General features: G+C 34.3%; 1 protein-coding gene across 3 annotated transcripts in view; it reads right to left on the bottom strand.

The window, feature by feature from the left end:
• The window catches only part of LOC5569022, a 183,828-nt gene extending 158,530 nt beyond the window's left edge, over positions 1-25,298 (bottom strand). The window contains exon 1 of one of the 3 annotated variants that reach the window (XM_021844115.1): positions 25,084-25,298. The gene's annotated coding sequence lies outside the window, so the exon portion shown is untranslated. Of the gene's footprint in view, positions 1-24,711 lie in introns of all 3 variants that reach the window. The other 2 variants (XM_021844114.1, XM_021844113.1) reach the window with 2 other exon arrangements.
• Between the last annotated feature and the right edge of the window lie 764 nt (positions 25,299-26,062).

Raw genomic sequence — 26,062 nt, forward strand, 5'->3', positions numbered from 1 at the left:
TGGATGAGTTTTCTCCAAATTATTCTAGTAACAATGTTTTTTTTTGTTCGAATTAGTTTGAACTAAAGTATACATATTTTTCACTATATTTTGATTAAATTAAGATAGTTTTTAATTTTAAAGTATTAAAATGTAACATTACTAGCACTAATAAAAAGAACGAGAATAATATCATTCTTACTATACATAATTGCACCACAGTTGTTTTGAGAACAGATTTTTTTTTATTGGTGATCCACTTACCCCACCATGGTGGGGCAAGTGGATCATTTGGTGCAAATTTTTAAGTCCTTCATACTCAATACATAACACTCAAAAAAATCGGAATAAATGACAATTTGAAGTATATAAGTCCCTCATTTGTTATCCACAGAAAAATGAATAAATTACATTATTCACGTTAGCTGTATAAAACAATGAAGTTGACTATTGATTTTTATGTATCCACTTATCCCACGGTACCTTACTTATTTTGCTTTAAGCTTGAAAAAAAAAAAACATTCTATTCTAACAGCGATTCAATTTGGTCTTAAAACTGTCGATCAATTGCAAATCTTTTATTAGAAACCATTTTGGATTTTCTTAAAGCTGAATTCTATTTGACTTTTATTGACCAAAAGAAGGTAAATAAAGAAAGTAGAGACAGCCTTTGTTAAAAACGAATTAAAGCTCCGATTCGTGTTAAGGTGGAATAAATAAACTGAACTTGGTGTGGCTTATTATTCCATGAGTTCTGGATCAAAATGATTTGAATCAAATCACTCCATTGAGTATCTAATCTCATTATCCCAGCATTTCTTCCAGACAATAATGATTGACGGATCCGAGGAGTTAATAACCACGAGTTTGGGCGAACCTAATATTGAAAGGTTTTCGGTGCGAATCTTTATGTCACGACACCATAGACACCTATGTATCGAATATGCTTATCACGACGATTTGAATCACAGCAATAAGTATATAATCGAATTACCGACTTACATTACTACGCAGCTGAAGCATCAATAAATACCAATAAATTAAATATAATAATGAGACTCGTGGAACCAGCATATGAAAGCGCTGCTGAAGCACAAAATTTATTGAAGTTAACTCACTCCTTTTACACTGAATTCTTGTTTCGCCAGTAAGGGAGAATAGTCTCAAACGAAGCATTCAGGTAAAATGAGCAGTGTGGAAAGTTTTAATTTATTTGAAGTGTTTACTGATCGGAGCCATTGGTGCTTTATTGCTCCAATGGTCAGTGGTTTCTCAGCTTAAAAAGTAGTTTGAACATTCAAATGAAAAAAAACATATGTAAAAGGCTACAAAGCACTATTATGGGAGATATACAATCTCTTTACTTCGAAAAACTTATTTATTTATTAATCCACATAACTTGAACTTCACTTCTTTCAGTTCTCCAAAATTACATAGTTTCACGATAGTTACAAACTGTATTGATTTTTGAAATTTCTCAAAACAAAAAATTGACATTTCCGGTACATTTGGCATATTGGCTTGAATAAAAGCATATTTCGTCTATTTAGTTCTTTGATTAATATCAACATCAATTTGTAATCAAACTGTGATTTTGTGGCTTTCTCAGTCTAGGGAAATCAAAACGGAAAGTTTTGTAATGGTTTCTGAATCTATTTGAAAACTGATAATGAGAAAACATGTGGTTTCAAAATCAGGTCAAATGTTTTTATGGCGCTCTGAAACGAAAGTTCACATTTTTTATTCTTGGCCAAAAATGCGCAAGCAAAGCCATAGCACATCGAATGCTATACATTATTTGTAACATAATGAGTTTTGAATAATCATTTTATAGTGTTTCCTACGTAACTTGGTGGTGGATGTAGAGTTGTGAAGGACAATGTGGGGTCGTGAAGGACTTTGGTTTCAGGTTGCCCGACATGCAGCGACATGACGTTCTGTGGCGTAGTTGCTTAGCGCGCTCAGTCTAACGTTTTGGGAGTCGTGGGATCGAAGCCCACTAGAACGATTCCACTATTTTTCACAATTTTACATCTCAATTTGTCCAAATTGACTTTTGTGTCTATGAACTTCAGGTTTTGTTTTTTTTTTCAACGGTGTGGTTGGTTTAAGCCGTAATACAGGCATACCTCGATTTAGTGGATCCTCGATTATATGGACCCTCGATTTTATGTACTTCGATTTTATGTACATTTTACCTCGATTTTATGGAAATTAAAATTTCATATTTAATTTTTTGATTTTTATCCAATTCTAAACATGCTCTATGTAAACTTAAAACCTGTGAATGGTATATGCTATGCTTATACAGGGGCTGGGTCCTGTTTCATTGCAAAATGCCAAATGAATGCTTTTACAAGATGGAAGGAATTTGAAAATAAGAAGACTTCAGTAGGACTTCCTCAGCCCGTTTTAAGGCATTCGAGACATTTGATTTGGGGTTTGTCCCATCCCAACCAGCGAAGGTATAGCCGTGACATGTAAATAAACGATAACTTTTAACATGTTGCCATCCACAAATGCAATATTGCTACAACTAAGTCTATAGTGATTTGTGCGAATTGTAATTACTAAGGTCACTATTGTATTCATTGGATTTTTCCAAAAATTCCAAGATATCCAATTTCTTGTTTGTAAATTTTATGCTGTTCAGAGATTGATCCAAGAGTTTTTTTTCTCAGAATTTACTCGAAAAAGGAGAAGTTGTTTAATCTAGTAAGGATTTATCAACAGATTATCCACGTGATTATGTATCTTTCTTCAGGATTTGTTAGACGAATCTGCTAAAATTATTCCAGTGATTCGTATTGAAGAACGACAATTAGTTTTTCCACGATTCCTTTCCAGACGAATAGCAGTTTTTTTTAGTGATACGAGCACGAATTACTCAAAATGGGTGTTTATGTTGAGTTTTACAGGAGTCCTTTCAAAAGTTTTCCACAGTTTCAAGAGCTTTTTCAAAAATAACTTTAAAAAATCGTTATTAAATTCGTTCTAAAATTTTTAAAGATAATTTCAACGTGATTTATTTTTATTTTCGTGTGTTACTTGTAATACTTTGAGGAAGTTCGTCATACTGGAACGCCACGAAATTGAATTATGAAATTTTAAATCAATGAAAATGATGAATTTAGTACTATACCGCGTATTTAGACCTCAACTGTGAGGCTTTCTTCAGTGTCGTGTACAAGACTGAAATTTTGCTACAAGGAAAAGTTTTGCTTACATACGATATTCTTATAAAAAACATTACCCAGGAATAAAAGCATTATGAACTCACCATTGTGAAATGTTTGCTTTAGTTAGAAAAATATTCTCAGTATATTTTTAAAATATCTGCCGGATAATATTCGTCCTACCGGTCGTCTCGTCCCCCTCGAAATCCATTCTTTTTATGTCGTTACAGGTAATTTTTCAGAATGAATGTCTAAGAAAAGATTATTACCCATTCTTATCTAAAACATCTCTTACATTGTACAAACCGCGATTTTACAGTTCAATAAAGACAACATTAGATATAACACAGTGGAATTTTTTTTTGTCTCAAGCATTCTTTTTTTTTTCTTAAATTAGAGTTGCCGTTTTTAAAAATAACATAGCTCGTCTAGCTTTTGAGATTTCAATCAACTTGCAAGCAAGTTTGCCAACTTGTATGACGATTTATTTGCTCGTTTACCACATAATTCAAAGTGTATGCGCACAAAATTAATCAAAAATATAGTTCATACTTCCGATGCTCAAAATATATTCTTTGACATTTTAGAACATCTTACCATATAAAAGAAACGAAGAATTTGGTATGAATACGGCAAGCATGTTGATGATAACGATTTAATTGAAATTTAATCATGCGATTTTTACCAAATTATATGCAATATGAACAAATAAGTCTTATTATTTACGTTAGGTGAATTAGATCACAAAAAAAATAGATCACAAAAATCATACACGCAGCGAAATAGATTGACGGTCAACAAAAAATGGGTCAAACACGACAAAACTGTTCTGCATCTCAGAGCTAGCAAACATTTTTGTTGCATTCAAGCCGAAATGTTTGTTGGTTCTACAATCATGATTGTTGTCACCAGTGTCGTAAAAATGAATGATTCCCAATCAGTGCGAAAAAGAACAAAAACAAACTCCGCTAGCACGAAGCCTATCTGACTATGAGAGCGATTGCAGAGAGAAAGGGAGTGGGTGCAACACACACACATTCAGTTTCACCCACTGTTGGTGTCATTTTAATATTCAATTTCACCTAGAGGTACGAGCAATCAACGATGACGGATCCTACTGAGGATCAGCGTTGTTGATTGTATATTGAAATATGCAGACACTGATTGTCACTCATTATGATATGTTTGTTAATCCAATAATAATTTTTGTCATGTTGACTATCTTGTATGTAAATCACGAATAAATTTAATTAAATCTTGAATAAAATCATGCCTATTGTCGTTCACGTAACATCATGTTCTTATTTTTGCATATTTTGTTGGCTGTCATGTCCGATTGATAGTATGCCGTTTATTGAACCATAGCTCAGGCAATAAAATCGCTGGAATATTTCAACTTCTTTGTTTATAATTTTATTTGGCCTCAATTTCCTTCGAGACTTACACGTGCTGAAACACGTTTGAGAGCAGCATCAGTTTCAGCCACATCAAATTTACTGAAAACACATCATTTGATCCTTGAGATATGCAAAATGTTTTTTTTTTTGTTATGCTGTGTAAAGAATTGTAATAAAATTTCAAATGCGTTCGGCTCCGTTATGCCTGATGGTGCTTGAGCCTTTGAATAAACAGATAAGTAAACCATATTAAAAGCAGTTTTTGTCAGGTTTCTAAATAGTATTCTTATGAAAAAAAAAATACATTATTTGTATTAGAATGCATTACGTCAATGACGGACTGATTTCATCAAAAATTTGTTGACTCAAAAACACTGAAACACTGAGCCTTCTATCGAAAATTAGTTTTTAGGCGATAATGATACATTCTAATGAAATTTCAACTGAATAGAAAACAAAAAGTGAGATAAAAATTTTGCTTCGATTTTATGTACAATTCGATTTTATGGACAATTTTTAAATCGAAATGTCCACTAAATCGAGGTATACCGTTGTGCTTCGAATTGCCGGACGCTTCGAAAGCCGGACACTATGACTATTTTTTCCTATTTTCATACAGTAAATTTGAATTTTACTGTAATACTTATGCACAAAACTATTCTTCAACTTTAGTTCTATGTTATAGATGATGGCATCTCACGGTTGCCATGAAGTGAGAGAATCGATTCTGCTCAAACTTCCTATACATTTCTGGTAGCTTCAGAGTTTGTCACGACTTGATACTTCTGTGATTTTGTATAGTAAACTGTTCAAAATCCTGAAATGTAGAGATGGAGAGTCGAATTTTATACAAAATATGCAAATATTTCGTCAAAAAGAAGTGTCCGGAATTCGAAGAAAAAGTGTCCGGATTTCAAATCAACTTAATATGAGTGTCCGGATTTCGAAGCAAGACACATCTCTTGGTTTTGCATATTTAGACGTTTTGCATAAATAATTGTTATTTTTATTACACCATCCTAAATAATAAAAATTAACCGTCGTGAAATATCTCAGTACCTTATGAAAACATATATCATTAATTATATAAATGATGTTGAAGTTAGTCCGGTGCTTAAGTGTCCGGATTTCGAGTCATAACGGTACCTGTATACATGACAACCCTAGTTGCGTATATGAAATGTTTAGTTTTTCGGTAGTTGTTTGCGAGCATACTATTTACCATAATTAACATCGTTTAATAGGGGCCTTCCTTAGCCGAGTGGTCAGAGTCCGCAGCTACAAAGCAAAGCCATGCTGAAGGTGTCTGGGTTCGGTTCCCGGTCGGTCCATGATCTTTTCGTAATGGAAATTTCCTTGACTTCCCTGGGCATAGAGTATCATCGTACCTGCCACACGATATACGAATGCGAAAATGGCACTTTGGCAAAGAAAGCTCTCAGTTAAGAACTGTGGAAGTGCTCATAAGAACACTAAGCTGAGAAGCAGGCTCTGCCCCATTGAGGACGTAATGCCAAGAAGAAGAAGAAGAAGAAGAAGAACATCGTTTAATCATAGGGGAGCAAAAATTTCAAAATTTGCATCAGCCTAGTGCCCACCCCTTCCCTGTTAAACATCAGTATTTGTTTCTTTTACTCCAATTTCCCTATTTCAGCAAAATTCTCATAATTTTGGAATATGTGATAAGAAACATAAGCGAAAAAGTTCGAGAAGATATAACAGGCTTTTACAGAAAAAAACAATTATTCATTTTTTGCGTACACTTATTTGTACGCTCAGAAAATGTTAACAAAAAAAAACATTAAAAAAAATCTCAATACAGCAGACTTTACAAACAGATAGGCGTTCAATTCATTTCTGGCATATAAGCAAAAGAATGAACATTCATTCTACAAAGAGCTTAGTTCTTGAAGTGTCTAATTTTGTTCGCTTTCCCCCATGTATTAAAAATAAATAAGTGTATGGTGTTGCATCTAAAATATATACAACTTTTTCAAGCATTGCTTTTAAATTGTCAGACTTGATGAATGAGTGCCCAACAGAAGAAGTATTGTTTAATCTGCAAGTTTTTTTGTTATCCTCTTAGAAACAACCGTTAGTAGTAAGTGCAAGTTTACATTGTGACCAAAATCTAAGAAGTAACTTTTCAGACAAATAATACAAAAAAGCAATGACTACAAAAAAATGACAGAAGAAACGACGATTTCAACCAGGACAAAACGATAGACAATTTTACCCATGAAAAAGGCTAAAATCCTTGGCCGAAACATCGGGCAGAATTAATTGAAATCGTGTACAACATTAAGCCTGAGATAGCCTTATAAATTAGTTATCCTCTTTGTTTCAAAATACATGAATATATACGATTCCATCAACCGAAGAGTTTGGTGGAGCATTTTTAACTATGCTGACCTAACGTTGAGAAGTCTGATGAATCGTCTAGTGCCAACCTGGTAGTATCTACTAGACTCCTACAGTCTCATATTTATACCTTTATGTCTTCAACACTAGAACACGTTGCTCAATCACAACAGCTGTTAACAGAAATGTTCAAAGACTTCCCCAAATCAACGAGTTTTTTAACGGCGACAGCGACGAACAATCGCCGTGATTTGGCTGCTGTTTTGCTGCATGCAGTGTTTTATGAACCTGACTAAGCCACAGCGACGCGATTTTGCAACGATATTCGTCACTTCAATCTAGAATATGTTTCCATATAAGAGTCTTAACAACGAAATCGCTGCGGTCGCTGAAAAAACGCGTTGTTTTGAGGGAGCCTTAAAAAGAAGATGTCTTACTCTATGATTTCTTACGCACCATTCACATTATTTTTAATTTTCATTCAAAAAATCTGACCATGGCCTAAAAACGTTACTTACTACTACTTTAAATGTTTAATGTTGACAAATAAAATTTTTGTTTTTACGATTTGTCAAGTTAGAACTCCAATTTAGATTTTATTTGGACTTCTGAATAATTTTCCAATTATTTTTTTTTTTAATTTTTCTGCAAAATCCAGCAAAATTTCTAAAATACATGAGTTTCCCGCATTTACATGAGCCCTCACTGACCCGACCAGTGGATTACAACAGAGTTGTTATAGATTTTGTTACTCAGTAACCGCGCGTTTTCTATCAATATATATTATGTTCCTCCACACTAAACAAGTTTAAAACAAAATATTTTATAATTTAAACAAAACTGGAACTCATCATGTTTCAAATCAAACAAAAATATTAATCATTTTGTTATTTTCCATAACTGAATTACAACAAAATTTGCTATAAGCAATTTCTCACAAATTGTGATATAATTATGTTTTAAATTGAAACGAATCTTTGTTATTATAACTGATTGTATTTCATTTATGTTATAAGTTCCTCCATCAGCTCAAACTGCATTTAACAAAAATTGAACAAAATTTGTTATTTGTAACAAATCTTGATATAACTGTGCTCCAATTTTGTTGTAATCCACTGGTTGGTGACGTAAGGGTTTATGGGGGAAGGGAGCTTTAGGTTTCTTACGTGCCATACATTTTTTTTTTTCATACAAAAAGTCTTCTCACTCATAGAAAAAGGGAGAATTAAAAACCCAATTGCGGTTGAATTGCGTCAGTTTTTTCTTCCAAAAAGGTACACAGGTTTTTAATTTGCTACTTTGGTCACTTTTTAATTTATACCCCCTTCCCCCACGCACATAAATCAAATTAAAATGGTTGAAACGTTATTTTGCTCAGGGAATATAATATAGCGAAATAAAACGTCGTGAAATAAAATGCAGACTCAAAACAGCCAAAGTGGTAACCTGAAAAACTGTTATAGGTTGAAATAGTAGAAGTTCTATCAAAAATAAACCTCGATGGTTTGCATGAAATATCGATCAAATTAGCGGGGGTGCACCGAGAAAAAACCCCCTTTAAGAAATTTTTATTTCGTTTAACCCCAGTGGAGCATTTTGCACCAAGTTCCTTTACTGCCGCGTGTAGCATATCTGTCGAATATTTGCTGGGATATCCTATTAAAATTGTACAGATATAGTTCTACATGGTAAAACATGAATTGGAAACTTCTGTTAACAAAAAACAAGATCAAAATACACATAGGACCTAACCTATACTACTCAACATTTACTGCAAAAAGAGATGCTGCGACGTATTGTCAAACTTTTACCAATGAAACTTTTGGGTGTTTCGAGGGATGCAAAAAAAAATCTTTCCAAAGAATGTTGATGGTATACTTCGTTTAGAAACGCGTTGCCCTTGGCAGCATAAGCGGATCTCTGTTTCGCCTTCGGGAAAACTGAATCACAAAGACCACTTTGGATTGGACGGGCCGTGCGTGAATAGATTTTTTGTCATGCCACAATCAACTTAGTAACGGTTTCCACTCTTTCTTTTGTTGGACCCAAACCTTATTCCTGTATAAAGCAGTGCACGTAACTTACGCACAAGATGCTTACAAATATCAGTTTAAGTGATGGAAAAATATCAAAATTCACTCTACTCGTTTGGTGAAATTTATGAAATGGAAATTTCAGTCAATCTGTTTCCACACCAACCGTTCATTCAAAAGAAACGGAAAGGCCAGTAAGGGCAAACAAATGAGTTTCTTCTACTCCAGCATAAATAAGGAATCGATGATTTATTGATTGAAAATGGACTGCTTTATTTCTTTTGATACCACAACAGTCGCCTTTCACGATGCGGTTCAGGCCAGTGGAGTCTATGGGCAGAGAAAATGCTGCGAAAAGAAGTGTTCTGCGATGTTACACAACAAGCTCAATACGATCATGTACCCTCGAAAGGAAGAGATATGACGGATTTCGGCCAGAAATAATGGCCACATTGTGGCATTAAATTTGTATCGCTTTATTGTTATTACATTTGCATATTGCCGCGGTCTGTAAAACGTTACGAGCAGGATAATATTTCTTCTTGTTTTGTTATAGGTACTTATGCCCATTTGATGCGGTTTTAATAGCCATGATTTATCTAATATCAAACAATATATATGCGTCGATACGTATTGATAAAATTGGACCAATAGGAGCATATTTGGATTTTTTTTTTCGAGACGCATTGTGATTATTGAGAAAATGTTTGAGTCAATGGGTCAATGCAGCTGAACTTCTATAAACGTTAAATCAGTATAACGTCCCATTTAAGTCTTTTTTTTTCTGGTCAAGTTAATCCATTTACGTTATTCCTCATTATATTGCTTCGTAGAGGTCCTCATTATAGGCGCTAATGAGCTACAAACATTTCAAACTCGGCCTTCCCTAGCCGAGCGGTTAGAGTCCGCGACTACAAAGCAAAGCCTGCCTGCTGAAGATGTCTGGGTTCGATTCCCGGTCTGTCCAGGATCTTTTCGTAATAGAAATTTCCATGACTACCCTGGGTGCAAACTATCATCGTACATGCCACACGATATACGAATGCGAAAATGGCAATTTCGGCAAATAGAGCTCTGAGTTAATAACTGTGTAAATGCTCATAAGCTGAGAAGCGGCTCTGTTCCAGTGAGGATGTAATGCCAACGAGAAGAGAAGCTGAAGAAAACTCAATACAAAATTATTTGTGTTTTTCATATGGTGCGATACAATTCTGAACCTTAAACCTTACTTTTGAGTAGCTAAAGTATTCTGAATTTTATCGATATTGATCGCCGTTAAATCGCATGCAAGTTGACTGAAATTCATATATACTGCATTTTCAACCACAAACATCTCAAACATAGACGTTTTATGATATTTTTTTAAACTCATTGTCATTCAGTGAACCCTTAATTAAAACAATTGCGATATTTTGTTGCTTGAGAGTTTTAAGCCGTTTCAAGCCATTTTAAGCCGTTTTAGGACATTTTAAGCCATTAAAAGCCATTTTTAGCCATTTTAAGTCGTTTAAGCCATTTTAAGCCCTTTAAATCTGTTTGAAACCGTGTTAAGTCATTTGACGCCGTTTTAACGTTTCAAGTAGTTTTCAGCTATTTAAATCTGTTTTATGCCATTGCACTATGGTCCAGGAATCGATTTTACGCGGAAAGATGCATTTTGAGCTTTAGAATGAAATATTAGACAAAAACGGTCTTCTACAAAGTTGTTTGTATTAGTAAGGTCCTTTGTTTGGTGTTATTGAAAATTAGGGTGGACCACATTTGCATAGAAATTGTGTAACTAACTTTCTTATTTGTAGAAATTATATTATACATGCTTCAGCAAAGTTGTAGACCATTCAATTTCAAGCAACTTTGCCAAAAAAAGTTTTTTTGTATCTCTTAAATTGACCGATTTAGAGCTTTTTTCCTACGGTGACATAGGGTGGTCCGAACAAAACTGGTTTTCTGGCTCTAGAATTTTCAATTCAAATTTCTCATCAAAGTAGTCTATGAAACACTTTTAGAGCTTTAAAAAATGCGTAATTTGGTGAGTGAAGAAACTCGCTATCTCCTTCCGTTTGGGAGTTATTGTTGTTTTTCTCTCAAAAACATGCCTACTTTGATTATAAATATCTCTGATTAGGGCAAACATAAAAAATATCTTTTAACGGCATTCAAAAGACAAAATAAAATTGAATATTATATCAAAAAATTACAGATGTGTTATTTTTGTAACTCTAATAAAATGTCTTGAAAAACAAATGTTTTTTATCACAAAAACTTAAATAACTTTTGAACTAAAATTGATATCAACAATCTTTTTGCATGAAATTTTGCGTTTTATTAAGTTCTAAAAGTCGTTAATAGACGACTTTGACGAGAAACTAACATTAAAAAAGCTAGAGTTGAAAAACTTATTTTTGTTGGACCACCCTGCGATGAATAGGAAAAAATGCTCTAGATTGGTCAAATTTTGAGCTACAGAACAACTTTTTTTGGCAAAGTTGATCAAAATTTCAAGTTCTACTGCTTTGCCTAAGAGTATATACCAGATTTTTTGCAAATAAAAAAGTTGATTATATTATTTATGTGATAATGTGGACCACCCTAGTTTTAAATGACACAGTATGAAAGCTTACATTTTTAGAAACAATTTTGTAGAAGATCATTTTTGTCTAAAATTTTATTTTCATGCTCAAAATGCAAAATAATAAAGAAATACATACTATGAAAATCTTCAAAATAGTTTTAGAACCCTATCTTTCTTATTTCAGATTTCTCGTCAAAGCGGTCTATGAACGACTTTTAGAACTTAACAAAATGCAAATTTTCATGCAAAAATATTGATGATATCTATTTTAGTTCAAAAGTTATTAAAGTTTTTCTGGTTAAAATCCTTTGTTTTTCATGACATTTTATTAGAGTTACAAAAATAACACATCTGTAGTTTTTTGATATAATATACAATTTTATTTTGTCTTTTGAATGCCGTCAAAAGATATTTTTTATGTTTGCCCCAATCAGAGATATTCACAATCAAAGTAGGCATTATTTTCTGAGAAAAACAACAATAACTCCCAAACGGAAGGAGATAGCGAGTTCCTTCACTCACCAAATTACGCATTTTTCAAAGCTCTAAAAGTGTTTCATAGACTACTTTGATGAGAAATTTGAATTGAAAACTCTAGAGCCAGAAAACCAGTTTTGTTCGGACCACCCTATGTCACCGTAGGAAAAAAGCTCTAAATCGGTCAATTTAAGAGATACAAAAAAACTTTTTTCGGAAAAATTGCTTGAAATTGAATGGTCTACAACTTTGCTGAAGCATGTATAATATAATTTCTACAAATAAGAAAGTAAGTTACACAATTTCTATGAAAATGTGGTCCACCCTAATTTTTAATAACACCAAACAAAGGACCTTACTAATACAAACAACTTTGTAGAAGATCGTTTTCGTCTAATGTTTCATTCTAAAGCTCAAAATGCATCTTTCCGCGTAAAACTGATTCTTGGACCACTGTGCATTGTAAGCCATTTTAAGCAGTTTAAGCCGTTCTATGCCATTTAAAGCCCGTTTTAAGTCATTTAATGCAATTTAAAGCCATTTTAGGCCATTTTAAGCCGTTTTAAACCATTTTAGCCATTTTAAGCAGTTTAAGCCGTTTTTAGCCATTTAAAGCCGTTTAAAGCTATTTTAAGCCGTTTTAAGCCGTAATGCAATTTTAAGCTGTTTAAGCCGTTTTAAGCCATTTAGAGCCATTTTAAGCCATTTCAAGCAATTTTGAGTCATTTTAAGCTGTTTAAGCCGTTTCAGGCCGTTTTTAAGCCATTTTATGCCATTTAAAGCAGTTTTAAGCCAATTTAATCCGTTTTCAACCATTTGAAGCCGTTTTAAGCCATTTTAAGCCATTTTAAGCCGTTTCAAACCATTTTAAGCATTTTTCAGCCGTTTTAAGCCATTTTAAGCCAATTTAAGCCATTTTAAGCTTTTAAGTCGTTTTAAGCCATTTTAAGCCGTTTTAAGCCGTTTTAAGCCATTTTAAGCCATTTTAAGCCGTTTCAAGCCATTTTAAGCCATTTTAAGTCGTATAAAGCCATTTTAAGCCGTTTTAAGCCGTTTTAAGCTGTTTTAAGCCATTCTAAGCCATTTTAAGCCGATTTAGCCATTTTAAGCCATTTTAAGCCATTTTAAGCTATTTTGAGCCGTTTTAAGCCGTTTCAAGCCATTTTAAGCTGTTTAAGCCGTTTTAAGCCATTTTAAGCCGTTTTAAGTCGTTTTAAGCCATTTTAAGCTGTTATAACCGTTTTAAGCCATTTTAAGCCGTTTTAAGCCATTTAAAGACGTTTTAAGCCATTTTAAGCCATTTTAAGCTGTTATAAGCCATTTTAAGCCGTTTCAAGCCATTTTAAGCTGTTTCAGCCGTTTTAAGCCATTTTAAGCTGTTTCAACCGTTTTAAGCCATTTTAAGCCGTTTTAAGCAATTTTAAGCCGTTTTAAGCCGTTTTAAGCTATTTTAAGCCATTTTAAGCCGTTTTAAGTCGTTTTAAGCCATTTTAAGCCAATTTAAGCTGTTATAAGCTATTTTAAGTCGTTTCAAGCCATTTTAAACTGTTTCAGCCGTTTTAAGTCATTTTAAGCTGTTTCAACCGTCTTAAGCCATTTTAAACCGTTTTAAGCCATTTTAAGCCCGTTTTAAGCCGTTTTAAGCCGTTTTAAGCCATTCTAAGCTGTTTTAACCGTTTTAAGCCATTCTAAGCCGTTTTAAGCCATTTTTAGCCGTTTTCAGCCGTTTTAAGCCGTTTCAAGCCATTTTAGCCGGTTTAAGCCATTTTAAGCTGTTTCAACCGTTTTAAGCCGATTTAAGGCGTTTTAAGCCATTTTAAGCTGTTTTAACCGTTTAAGCCATTCTAAGCCTTTTTAAGCCATTTTAAGCCGTTTTAAGCCGTTTTATGCCATTTTAAGCCGTTTGAAGCCGTTTTAAGCCATTTTAAGCTGTTTCAACCGTTTTAAGCCGATTCAAGCCGTTTTAAGCCATTTTAAGCTGTTTTAACCGTTTTAAGCCATTCTAAGCCGTTTTAAGCCATTCTAAGCCGTTTTAAGCCGTTTCAAGCCATTTTAGCCGGTTTAAGCCATTTTAAGCTGTTTCAACCGTTTTAAGCCGATTTAAGCCGTTTTAAGCCGTTTTAAGCCGTTTTAAGCCGTTTTAAGCCGTTTTAAGCCATTTTAAGCTGTTTTAACCGTTTTAAGCCATTCTAAGCCGTTTTAAGCCATTCTAAGCCGTTTTAAGCCGTTTCAAGCCATTTTAGCCGGTTTAAGCCATTTTAAGCTGTTTCAACCGTTTTAAGCCGATTTAAGCCGTTTTAAGCCGTTTTAAGCCGTTTTAAGCCGTTTTAAGCCGTTTTAAGCCATTTTAAGCTGTTTTAACCGTTTTAAGCCATTCTAAGCCGTTTTAAGCCATTCTAAGCCGTTTTAAGCCGTTTCAAGCCATTTTAGCCGGTTTAAGCCATTTTAAGCTGTTTCAACCGTTTTAAGCCGATTTAAGCCGTTTTAAGCCGTTTTAAGCCGTTATAAGCCGTTTTAAGCCGTTTTAAGCCGTTTTAAGCCGTTTTAAGCCATTTTAAGCTGTTTTAACCGTTTTAAGCCATTCTAAGCCATTTTAAGCCGTTTGAAGCCGTTTTAAGCCATTTTAAGCTGTTTCAACCGTTTTAAGCCGATTCAAGCCGTTTTAAGCCATTTTAAGCCGTTTTAAGCCGTTTTAAGCCATTTTAAGCCGTTTCAAGCTATTTTAAGCTGTTTCAGCCGTTTTAAGCCATTTTAAGCTGTTTCAACCGTTTTAAGCCATTTTAAGCCGTTTTAAGCCGTTTTAAGCAATTTTAAGCCGTTTTAAGTTATTTTAAACCATTTTAAGCCGTTTTGAGTCGTTTTAAGCCATTTTAAGCCAATTTAAGCTGTTATAAGCTATTTTAAGTCGTTTCAAGCCATTTTAAACTGTTTCAGCCGTTTTAAGTCATTTTAAGCTGTTTCAACCGTTTTAAGCCGATTTAAGCCGTTTTAAGCCATTTTAAGCCCGTTTTAAGCCGTTTTAAGCCATTCTAAGCTGTTTTAACCGTTTTAAGCCATTCTAAGCCGTTTTAAGCCATTTTTAGCCGTTTTAAGCCGTTTTAAGCCGTTTCAAGCCATTTTAGCCGGTTTAAGCCATTTTAAGCTGTTTCAACCGTTTTAAGCCGATTTAAGCCGTTTGAGGCCGTTTTAAGCCGTTTTAAGCCGTTATAAGCCGTTTTAAGCCGTTTTAAGCCGTTTTAAGCCATTTTAAGCTGTTTTAACCGTTTTAAGCCATTCTAAGCCATTTTAAGCCGTTTGAAGCCGTTTTAAGCCATTTTAAGCTGTTTCAACCGTTTAAAGCCGATTCAAGCCGTTTTAAGCCATTTTAAGCCGTTTTAAGCCGTTTTAAGCCGTTTTAAGCCGTTTTAAGCCGTTTTAAGCCGTTTTAAGCCATTTTAAGCTGTTTTAACCGTTTTAAGCCATTCTAAGCCGTTTTAAGCCATTTTAAGCCGTTTTAAGCCGTTTTAAGCAGTCCACTGCTAAGCAGCCATGTTTTTGAGGTGAGCATCAAACTCAAGAGTAATTACTCACTTGGGCCAAATCGTATCAATAATAATTTTCAATTTTGCTAAACTGTTTTCGAAGCTCTGCGTTAAAAAACGTTTTCGTTCGAAATCAAATATATTAAGCGTTTTCAACTGTGTGTTTATTTAAAACAACATAAAGTGATATTAAACACATTTTCCCCATGAAATTTGTTTCGCCATTCTAGATTGTTTGTCCCGAAACGACTATTTGTTTACTAACATTGAACTGTCATGGGGAACCATTTCCCAGTAGGAACCAGAGATGGTGTCTCGTTTTTTTCCCCATGGGGTAGTATTGTGGTGCCAGAAGCCTGGTATATGTAAACTTCAAAACCTTACAAATCTAAAATATATTAGGCTGGAACAGCCTACAACTTGACATTTTAAAATGTACACTTTATTTTGAAAAATAAATGAATCTTAAGTTTCATTCGGCAATCATTCCTGAATCTGTTTTGGATGGATTTCCGCCGTGAATAAAATCGTCGTTCTAAGCTTTATTCAATTACGTAAAGCAAATAACAAATCTCTTCTCTTTCCACATTCCCAAACCCACCATCCACTTGTCATTCGAAATCAATTTGGACGAGCCTTAACAGCGTTTCTATTATGCCGGTTGGTGAATGCTACTTTTGCAGTACACTTTTCGACTTCATCACAAATAAAATTGCGGCACTGAATAAAATACTTCATTGTTTCTCGTCCGACACCTCTCTCGCGCTAAGCTATTGTGCAAAGTAAACGAATATAAACTTAACTCGAGTCGAGAGTTGCTCAAAGTTTTTCCTTTCTGAAATTTATGGAGGGAAACGCTAAGTAGCAGCTATGGAGCTTGTTATGAAATCGCGCCTGTTCCAGTCTTCATTGCTGCCTAAGTGCTTCCGAGAAGGGAAGGAACAACTAGGTACTAGAACAATTTCGCTTCAACGAAAGAACATATTTTGATTAACTTAACATTAAAAGTGTTTCAAACGTTCCTTCGGCGCCAATGTGTAACAAAAGCATCAATGAGACTATTCGATCCCTAAACTTTATTGTTCAATGAAAGCTCCTGCATATTAGCTAATAGTCTTTTATCAGGTATTCACTTTTTGTCATGTCATGTCATCACATCATTAACAATAATCGGTAACTAATTGAGTGTTTACTGAAGATGTGTTTAATATTTATACTTCCTTGTTTAACCATGTTGAAGATGTTGAAGATGTTGAAGATGTTGAAGAACAAAATCGCTGTGTCGATGTATTTAAACATTATAATATTCAACGAAGTATAAATCTATTTAAGTCGCTGATTTTCACACCTGCTAGGTTTCAATGTTTCCTAATAGAATATCATCTTTTTTTTTTATTTCTGGTAGTACATGGTGCAACATTCCTTCCAACTGTCGCGTGGTTTGCCACGGTCAGAATGACAACACTAATAGTGAGTAAAAAAGCGAGTTTTTCCACCTCCAGTTTTAAGCAGTTGAATTAATTTTTCAATTTGTTAGCACTTATCATGTTGAATTTTTAGATTATCGTTGAAAGAAAAACAAATTAGTTCTTTCATCCTTATATTTTGTTTCGTACATACACACTAGAACAAAGCTTGATTCTCAGCGCCGCAATAAGCAACATCGGCATAAAAAAGTCTGAGTTAAAAACTGTGGAAATTTTCGTGTAATATTTTGCTTAAACACAAGTTTTCATACAGATGGTGCGTAATGTCGAGAAGATTATGAAGGAGAAGAAGAACTTGTCAAATTTGATCCACCATTGATCCAAACGAATGATTCTAGAGATCATCATTAAGTGCACTAAATAGGACGGCTTCATATCTGAGCAAAAAATATTTAAAAAAATCCTTATAGCATGTTTTACTACCCTGTCACTTCTGGTTTAAACCATTACATTATATCAGTAAACGAATTAATTTCACGCCCGTCCCAGTCAACAAAGCTCATGTGATTTTATAAAAAATAAAACCTTATCAAACCTCCATCCCACCGAAAGAATGGTACTATGGAGACAAAAAAAATAACATTTTTATACCACATCGCATTGAAGTGAACAACTTTTCCACTTTGGGGAGACGTGAATTGAAAAACTGGACGTTGGTTTGGATGCTTATAATAGGAGAGGGAAATTGTTCAACTTTGGTCATAACAATAAAAAAAAACCTACCACGTCCGCAGCACAAATCTGAGTGGTGCTAAATTGGTTCATTAAATTGAAAAAAAAATCCAACTGTTGGTATAAATGTATAATATTTGCAATGAGCAGCGTTTTGGGCCCCGCTTCGAATGAAATAAGCATTCTGTGTAATTTGAATCAATGTGACAACTATTATGTCGTAGATGGAAAATAATTTGCTCATCGAAATTTCATTAAGGATGAAGTGACTTCACTGAATGATAGTAATGACCCAAAAATAAGAAGCAAAATAAATAATTTTGGAGAAGAAAGGTAAATTTTCTATGGACAGACGGCCCTACAGCCAAAATAAAACCGAATACAAAATCTGTATTATATCCACACATGTACATGAAACGTAAGGTTGTAGCAAACTGATGAATAAAATACTTACATTTTTCATATTAAAACAAAAATTTTATTTTATAAGTACTTTAGAGTTTTGCATTATTATTGTTTTATTGCTATATCGGTCATGCGACTCAAAGGTAAAGGGAGTCTATAGAAGCAAATGATGGAAACGAATAGGTGCATAGGCGTCGCAAGGGAGCGACAAGATTGAAATTTAATTAGGTGGTGAAAATTGAGCAAGCCATTTTAAAGTCAGTAAGCATCGAAGCATCCTGTATTTTGCCTAGCTTCTCTACTGGAAATGGGTTGGCTCAAAGCTTTGAGCTTTGCTACCAACACAGGCCTGTGTTCAGATTTTTACAGGTGAGTTGATTTCACTTGCTTATAAGAAAAAAAGGCCCTTTAAATTTATTTAACCTAACTTAACCTAAACATATAACGTATTAATCGTGGCAATAGAAGATTGTAACGATTTTTGCCTGAAGTTATTAATTATTTTATTTGACATTTGTTCCAATGTTTCAACATTGGATATTCTATGTAACTCATTGGTACTATACCAGGGAGGAAACTTCAGAATCATTTTCAAAATTTTATTTTGAATTCTCTGCAGAGCTTTCTTTCTGGTGTTACAAGTAGGCTGTTGAAAAACGCTATGTCCCATACAAAATGAAAGTTCTGTTCACTCTCGTTTTTCCGACTTTCCCAGTGAATATTCGCGGACCTTCATACACACAAACACGTCGGAACCCTTGACGAACAAAATGGAGAAAGAATCATTCAAATCCGTTGACCCGTTTGTAAGCCATTTCGTGACATACAAACACCACTCCATTTTTATTTACATAGAAGCTTTGACTAAGGTCGAACTTTTGCTCCACTTTACTCTAATTGCTTGACAGAACGTGAAACGTGACAACAACAAAGATGGGACGTATGCAAGAGCTGGCTTGCTCTTTTTTTCTGATCAGCAAATCAATTGAACTATAGTAAACACAGCGTAACAAAAATGACATTTTTGCTTGTTTTAAGGATCACATTATGTGTCTCTAGTAGATTTGGGGTTGCTGAATGTTATGCTGTTCTAACTAATGTTCCAGCGCGTCACAGTTTTGAGCTATATGTCGACCAAGTTGTATAAAACACTGGTTTTATTTATGTTCACATGAAATTTGAACAATGATTTATCACACTTCTAATGGTAAAGCATGGAAAATGTTACTTAAACTTTCATTTAAGATGATATTTTCAAAGTGCAACATGAAATCGTAAAATTCTGTATTTTTAACAGCCAATATCTTAAAAAATAGTCGTGCTATAATATTCTTGAATACGGTGATGAATTAGGTAACACTAAATTAAATAAACAATAGTATTTTGATTCTTGAGAAAAAAAGGTAGTGAAATCAGACTGATAAAACATCGTAATTTTCTCGTATCTTTTCTTCAAACGTCACAAATTAAAAGCATGCAATATGTTTGAAAGTCCGAAACAAAAACTATTTCATTCTTTTGAGCAAATTAATGACTATAATATTAAATTATTTCATACAAGAACTTATGAATGATAAACTGTTTGATTGATTGCTCAGAGTTTGAATATGAGATTTATCGGTTGAACTTTCGGGATTGTAAAAAACATCGTCTTTAGATAGGGTAGATGTACAAATATTCACCACCCTACGAAAAACATTGTCTATACATCAATCAAAAACTTTTCAATACTGTTAATATGTTTAATGAAAGCTTTCAATCTACACTCCCGTACAAAAGTTTGGGTTCACCCCCTGAAAAACATACAAAAGTGTTCTGTCCATATCTCAGTGATTACACGTCCAATAAAAACTCTTAAAGCCGCATTCGAAAGGCAAAGAGTTATTCTTACTTCGTATGTATTTTTCCAAAAACATTTTTTGAATTTTGTACACTAAATTTTTACTCAAAGTTGTGACATTTTTCAAAAAACACTAAAAATCATATCTAATTTCCTTAGCATTGGATCGACCAAAACTTTAAATCAATATGTCATTAGAATCGTAATCTTATATTCTTTGAAGAGACCCTACGAAATTTTGGACCAATATCCGGACACTCTAGTGAAATTCATTTATTTCAATTTATTTCAATATCTGAACGAATGAGATAATGTAATTCATACGATGAATTTTATTATACAAAATTTAAAAAGCAGCAAAAATAGCATTTTAATTTTTGGAAAATCTTGAACGAATGTTTAAAATATAAAATGGTAGTGATTTTGAAAAATATAAACTACAAATGAGTGTGAATTATGTGGGGAAAACGATGCGCATTATCTTTTGAAGTCCTCAAGAAACAGTGTAGAAAGCTGTTTTAGGACCCTATAACTAATGAGCAACATTATTTATAATAAACCCAATAATTTATGAATCGTAGCATTGAGGTAAGCTTCATTTTTTAAGGATTTATGTGAAATACAGCTGTGTTGATTTGAATTTCCGGATTTTGATGCATCGATGTCCGGATTTTGATTCAAGTGTCCGGATTTGTTAACACAACATCCTGCTGAATTAACATAATTTTCACTACCGTGCTGCATCAATACCCGGACGCTTGAGCTGGGACTCATATTCAAACTCCGATTTAAATCATTTTTCATCGAATAAGATGTGAGTTCATTTTTGCCACACATAGTTTTATACTAGAACTTGACACGATAAATAAACTCTATGTTGAAAGTTATGATAATAACATGAAAATCATTAAAACAATCAGACTTGTCTTGTCCTTAAATCCGGACACCAGAACCATTACCTGTCTAATAGTAATTCAAACTTTTGCACGATGCACCATACTGAGGGGTGAACCCAAACTTTTGCACGATGACTTGACTGACTTTTTCATAGGTTTTAAATACTTCTCAGATTTTTCCGCAAAAATTTCATGAGTGCTCTTCAAAGAATATAAGATTACGATTCTAATGACACCATGTTTTAAAATTTTGTTTGTTTTAAAACAGTGTGTTTTTTGAAAAATGTCACAACATTAAGTAAAAATTTAGTATACAAAGCTCAAAGAATGTTTTTGGAAAAATACATACGAAGTAAGGATAACTCTTTGCCTTTCGAATGCGACTTAGAGAGTTTCAATTGGACGTGTAACCACAGAAATATGGACTGAACACTTTTGCATATTTTTTAGGAGGTGAACCCAAACTTATGCACGGGAATGTGTATGGCTGGGCGCTTGAGACTAGAACCGCAGAAATATTTGAATCGGACTGTTTTTCTGTGTATAAAACGGAATTCTTATCACTGATAACACTTAACTGATAATTTTTGCGAATTTTCTTTTAGATTTACCCTGCAAATATTCACAATTGAAAAAAAAAACACTGTGCTCTTGAATTATGTCCGGATTTAAAACCACCTATCGGAAATTCCGGACAGTCTCTTTTACACCGTCATATGCTTATTTATACGAATTGCTAGATTTTAGAGTTTCTGAATGCATATACTACCGTTTATTTAATTGTTAAGGTGAAGATGAATCGAAGCCAAATCTCAAATTTGCAAGAGTACGAATCTGGAGAACCGAACACCCGTTTGAGCTGAAAACTTAATCGATTGGTCACACCCAGCTAAGTTTTCAGCTTAAACGGATGTTTGGTTCTCCAGATTCGTACTCTTGAAAATTTGAGGTGTGGCTTCGATTCATCACCACCTTAACTTTTCGTCAAACGAAAAATTCATCGCTGGGCTACTGGGTGTTTCGTGTTGTCCGTTGTATAATGTTAGTGATCGTTCAGTCTGTGCAGCCTATGTGCTGAAGACGGTGTAAATTGTCTTTAAACACATAAACTTAACACATAAACACAACTGAATGCGCGAAAGGCAAGAATGGCGAACGTGCGTCGCCACTTTTACCGAAAATGATTCTCACTGCAGAAAAACCCCTTGCAACAGGAGCGACATTTTTGTTTTGGATATTATCAATGTTTAGGCAAAGGTAACTAGATTACGAATGATTGTAAAATGATCAGCAAAATTAAAAGGGAATATTATGTATGAAATTTACCACAAAATAACAAATTTTCACTGAATTCGGTGACCCACTAGATCGGTTTTTCATGGAATGGCTGTATGATATTATCTGTCATAAATGGGTAGCAAGATCTTATTAACCAATAATTTAGGAATTATGAATTTATCGGCTTAGGTTAACCAAAATTGTTTGGGATTCCTTTTCGAATACTAATGATTTTTTGACAATTGTAGAGTTTTCCAAGACTATTTTTCTTTTTCTTCTTCTTATTGGCATTACGTCCCCACTAGTACAAAGCCTGCTTCTCAGCTTAGTGTTTCATGAGCACTTACACAATTATTTACTGGGAGCTTTCTTTGCCAAATTTGCCATTTTTCGCATTCGTACATCGTGTGGCAGACGCGGTGATACTCTATGCCCAGGGAAGTCAAGGAAATTTCCATTACGAAAAAGTCCTGGACCGATCGGGATTCGAACCCAGACACCTTCAGCATGGCTTTGCTTTGTAGCCTCGGACTCTAACCACTCGGCTAAGGCTCCAAGACTATTAGTCGACGATTAAACCTGATTAAACAGGATGACAGGGATGAAATAGCTAAGCACAAAAATAAATCATTGCCGCATTGCAGTTGCATGCCTTTGATACAATTGTTTATTAAAACTTCACATATATTTCATAGGGTAGATGTACCAATAGTGGGGTAGGGTAGATGTACCAATAAGCACGGTAGAACTTCATTTAACTGTTATCCACGGGATGTCAGTGAAAAATAATATCTCCACTATTGGTACACTGTTCCTTTAGTTGCGGTATATTTTTAATGTGTGTTCCTATAGTTGCGGTATCCGTTGTTTTCTTATGGGATCCTCCACTATAGGAACACTTTACCGCAACTATTGGTACAAGTAAGAAAAGTTTTAGCAATTTTAGTGATATTTCAATAGTTTTGAAGCAAGAGCGTTCAATCTTTTCAACTATTCCGTGTATCAACAAGTCAATACGTCGATTGGCAGTGTCGGTTCGGTGGCTAATATAATAAAATCAGTAAAAACGGCACTACCGCAACTATAGGAACACCCACAACTAAGGGAACACTTACCCTAATATCATTGCATTACTAGTTTTGAATATTGCAACATCTCGAAAAGTGGACTATCCATAAACGATTTGATAATTTTTGTTTTGGTTTCTAGATTCGGGTCGTGTTTTGTCCATACTTAAAATGTGTATGGACCGTAGTAAAATGTATGTAACACGTGATTTATGGACGGCCCATTAACCAAAGCTGATAAGCTGGTGGTGATAAGCTTAAATGCCAAATTTGAATTTTTGAAATGTTGTGTAAGCTTAAGTGTGAACTACTGAACTTAGTTTTGAAAACGTACAGTATTACAGGCATAGTTGTTTGCCCATAAAACCGGTTATTCTCGATTAACCTGTTCGTTTGAAGGGAAATTTACTATGCATAGGTGTATTATGCTGATTTCCAGGATTTATTTTGCGATAAAATGATCCAATATACGAGTTGTACGAATTTTGACATCATTGTTAGAGGAGAAGACCCAAATTTAGAAGTTAAAGATTTTTTTTATTCCTTAATTTTCAAAAGCACAAATCTAGAGAATTAAAAAGCCGTTCAAGCTGAAAACTTAAGGCCCAAGTAAGAATGAAGCAAATGTCAAAAGTGAAAAAGCAGTTTTCGCCGTTAAAATCGACAAATCGAAAAAAATAAAAAGACACAGCTGTTTTATTTGCAAAATAAAAAGGCTGTGTGTTTTTATTTTTCCGATTTGTTGATTTTAAAGGCGAAAACTGCTTTTTCATTTTTGACTTTTGCTTCATTCTTACTTGCACCTTAATCGATTGGTCACCACCAGCGAGTGACCAATCGATTAAGTTTTCAGCACAAACCAATGTCCGGTTCTCTAAATTTATGCTCTTTAAAATTTGAGGTTTGGATTCGATGCATATTCACCTTAACATGCTTTGTTTTATGATGATCAATTTTGCCCCAGCGTGTCATTTTCAATTTTTGATATTAAAACTAATTTTATAAAATGTAAAATGTTGTTTCATAGTAAACTGATAAAGATCAATGAGGTACTAATTTTACCGAAATTAATTTGATAATATTTAAATTCCAAAGGATCAATTTGCCCCCAGATTACGGAACTTATAGTCCCCTTTCATGAAATCCGATCTGGATTGTACAACGCTCAAATCCAGCACTGGGTACAGAATGATATAGTATCGCGATGTGCACAACAACATGAGTAAACCCTGCATAAACGTTCACATTAGCTGTTCATCAACTCTTCACACACTTTATCAAAATACATAATGTGTGAATGTGCGTTTATAGCATTTCACTCAAGATTGTAAACTCTTTGAAGGCTTTTTCAATGTAATATTTCGTTCGTACTCTAACAAAGTTTTCCACAAAGAAGATTCTTCACAACATCTTTCCAGGCGGTGAGATCCAACGATAAAACTCTTCCATCATAGCATCCACTAATTAATGTTCCATTTTGTGGAGATGAAGTTTATATGCGTCACTGTACGTTCTATTCCAATTTGGTTACACAGCTGGTCGGTACAAACTTTTCTATTTTTTCTGGTATTCCTTCTAGCGAATGGTTACGCTGACGTTCATCCAATTACTCCAAACTGGAAATCCTCTCGCCGGTAAAGCGACGGTTACAGTTTTGCTGAATAAATCCAATTTATCAACTCCGGAAATTCTCCCAGTTAACGATAACGATTTCCACTTCCAGTTAAGCTTTTCACAGGGTAACTTTTCTTGGTTTATTTTTACACTTTTATATTCAATTTATGTTGACCATTGCACATTTTACTCTCATTAAAAGCACTCACATTGAATTTTTTATTCATTGTTCTGCATTTCGAACCTCTATCACATTCAACTTCTTCAAGTGCTCTCATTTGAATCACAAGCACAATGCTTCTTCACACCTTTCACTACTTATCCAGTGAAGTGCAGCAGTTATCCATTCCACGACGGCGCCAATCACTATCCCAATACTGCCCGCTCTACATCACAATGACATAACCGCCGAATGAATCCCATTCTCCAGCACTTTAATGGGTGACTAGGCACTACCGATTCGCTTCTGAAACGCGATTGTGTTCCGATGAACGGTAAAAGAAGGACTGATGTTACATCTCTGATTCTTACATTCGATTTCAACATCCCGACAGGATCTACATCGCACCAAAACAAACAGACAGCGCATGTCCTTGCTGATTCCTACGAATCCTTTTCCACCGAGCAATTCCACATGAAATAACTATAGAAACTTCGAACTAGGTGTTGTTTCTATTTTTTGCCAAAAATAACTTTCTGCGTACCGTATTGAAACGTGTAGCGTAAGGTGGGCAAAAGTTCGACCTTAATTTGACCAGTATTTACAGTAAAAAACAGCAGCAGTTAAGAATTATTGAATACCGCGCAATGAATTTTCAACCTATTGAAAACAATTTTGTTGATACATTTTATGTAAGAATATGTATTTTTTTTTGTCAAAAAATATTTTTGAACATGTCTGTCTAAACCTAACATTTGCTCTTTTTGGAAAAAGTTTGAACTTAGAGTGTGAGAAAAGCCGATTGAAACATACAACATTGATACTTTTGAGACAGGACCACCATATAGTGTCATTTACATCAATGATCAATTGACAACGGAAAGCTTCAATTAATATCTGTTGCTACAAAATATTTACTTCTTACCATCACATCATCATTAACAAATAAGTAAGTTGTAATCTCTCCTGGCATTACCATGCCGAATAAGAGCCGAGAATCAACCACTTCAGCCATTGCATTGGAAACGAACCCTTCATCATTCACGTAGTTTCCATCATTGACGAAATAGCATTGCAGGTCTTGGAATGCATGATAATATCATACTCTATCGGTGTACTTCATGGAA

Source organism: Aedes aegypti, chromosome 2, assembly GCF_002204515.2.
Source record: "Aedes aegypti strain LVP_AGWG chromosome 2, AaegL5.0 Primary Assembly, whole genome shotgun sequence".
NCBI classification, from domain to species: Eukaryota; Metazoa; Arthropoda; class Insecta; order Diptera; family Culicidae; genus Aedes; species Aedes aegypti.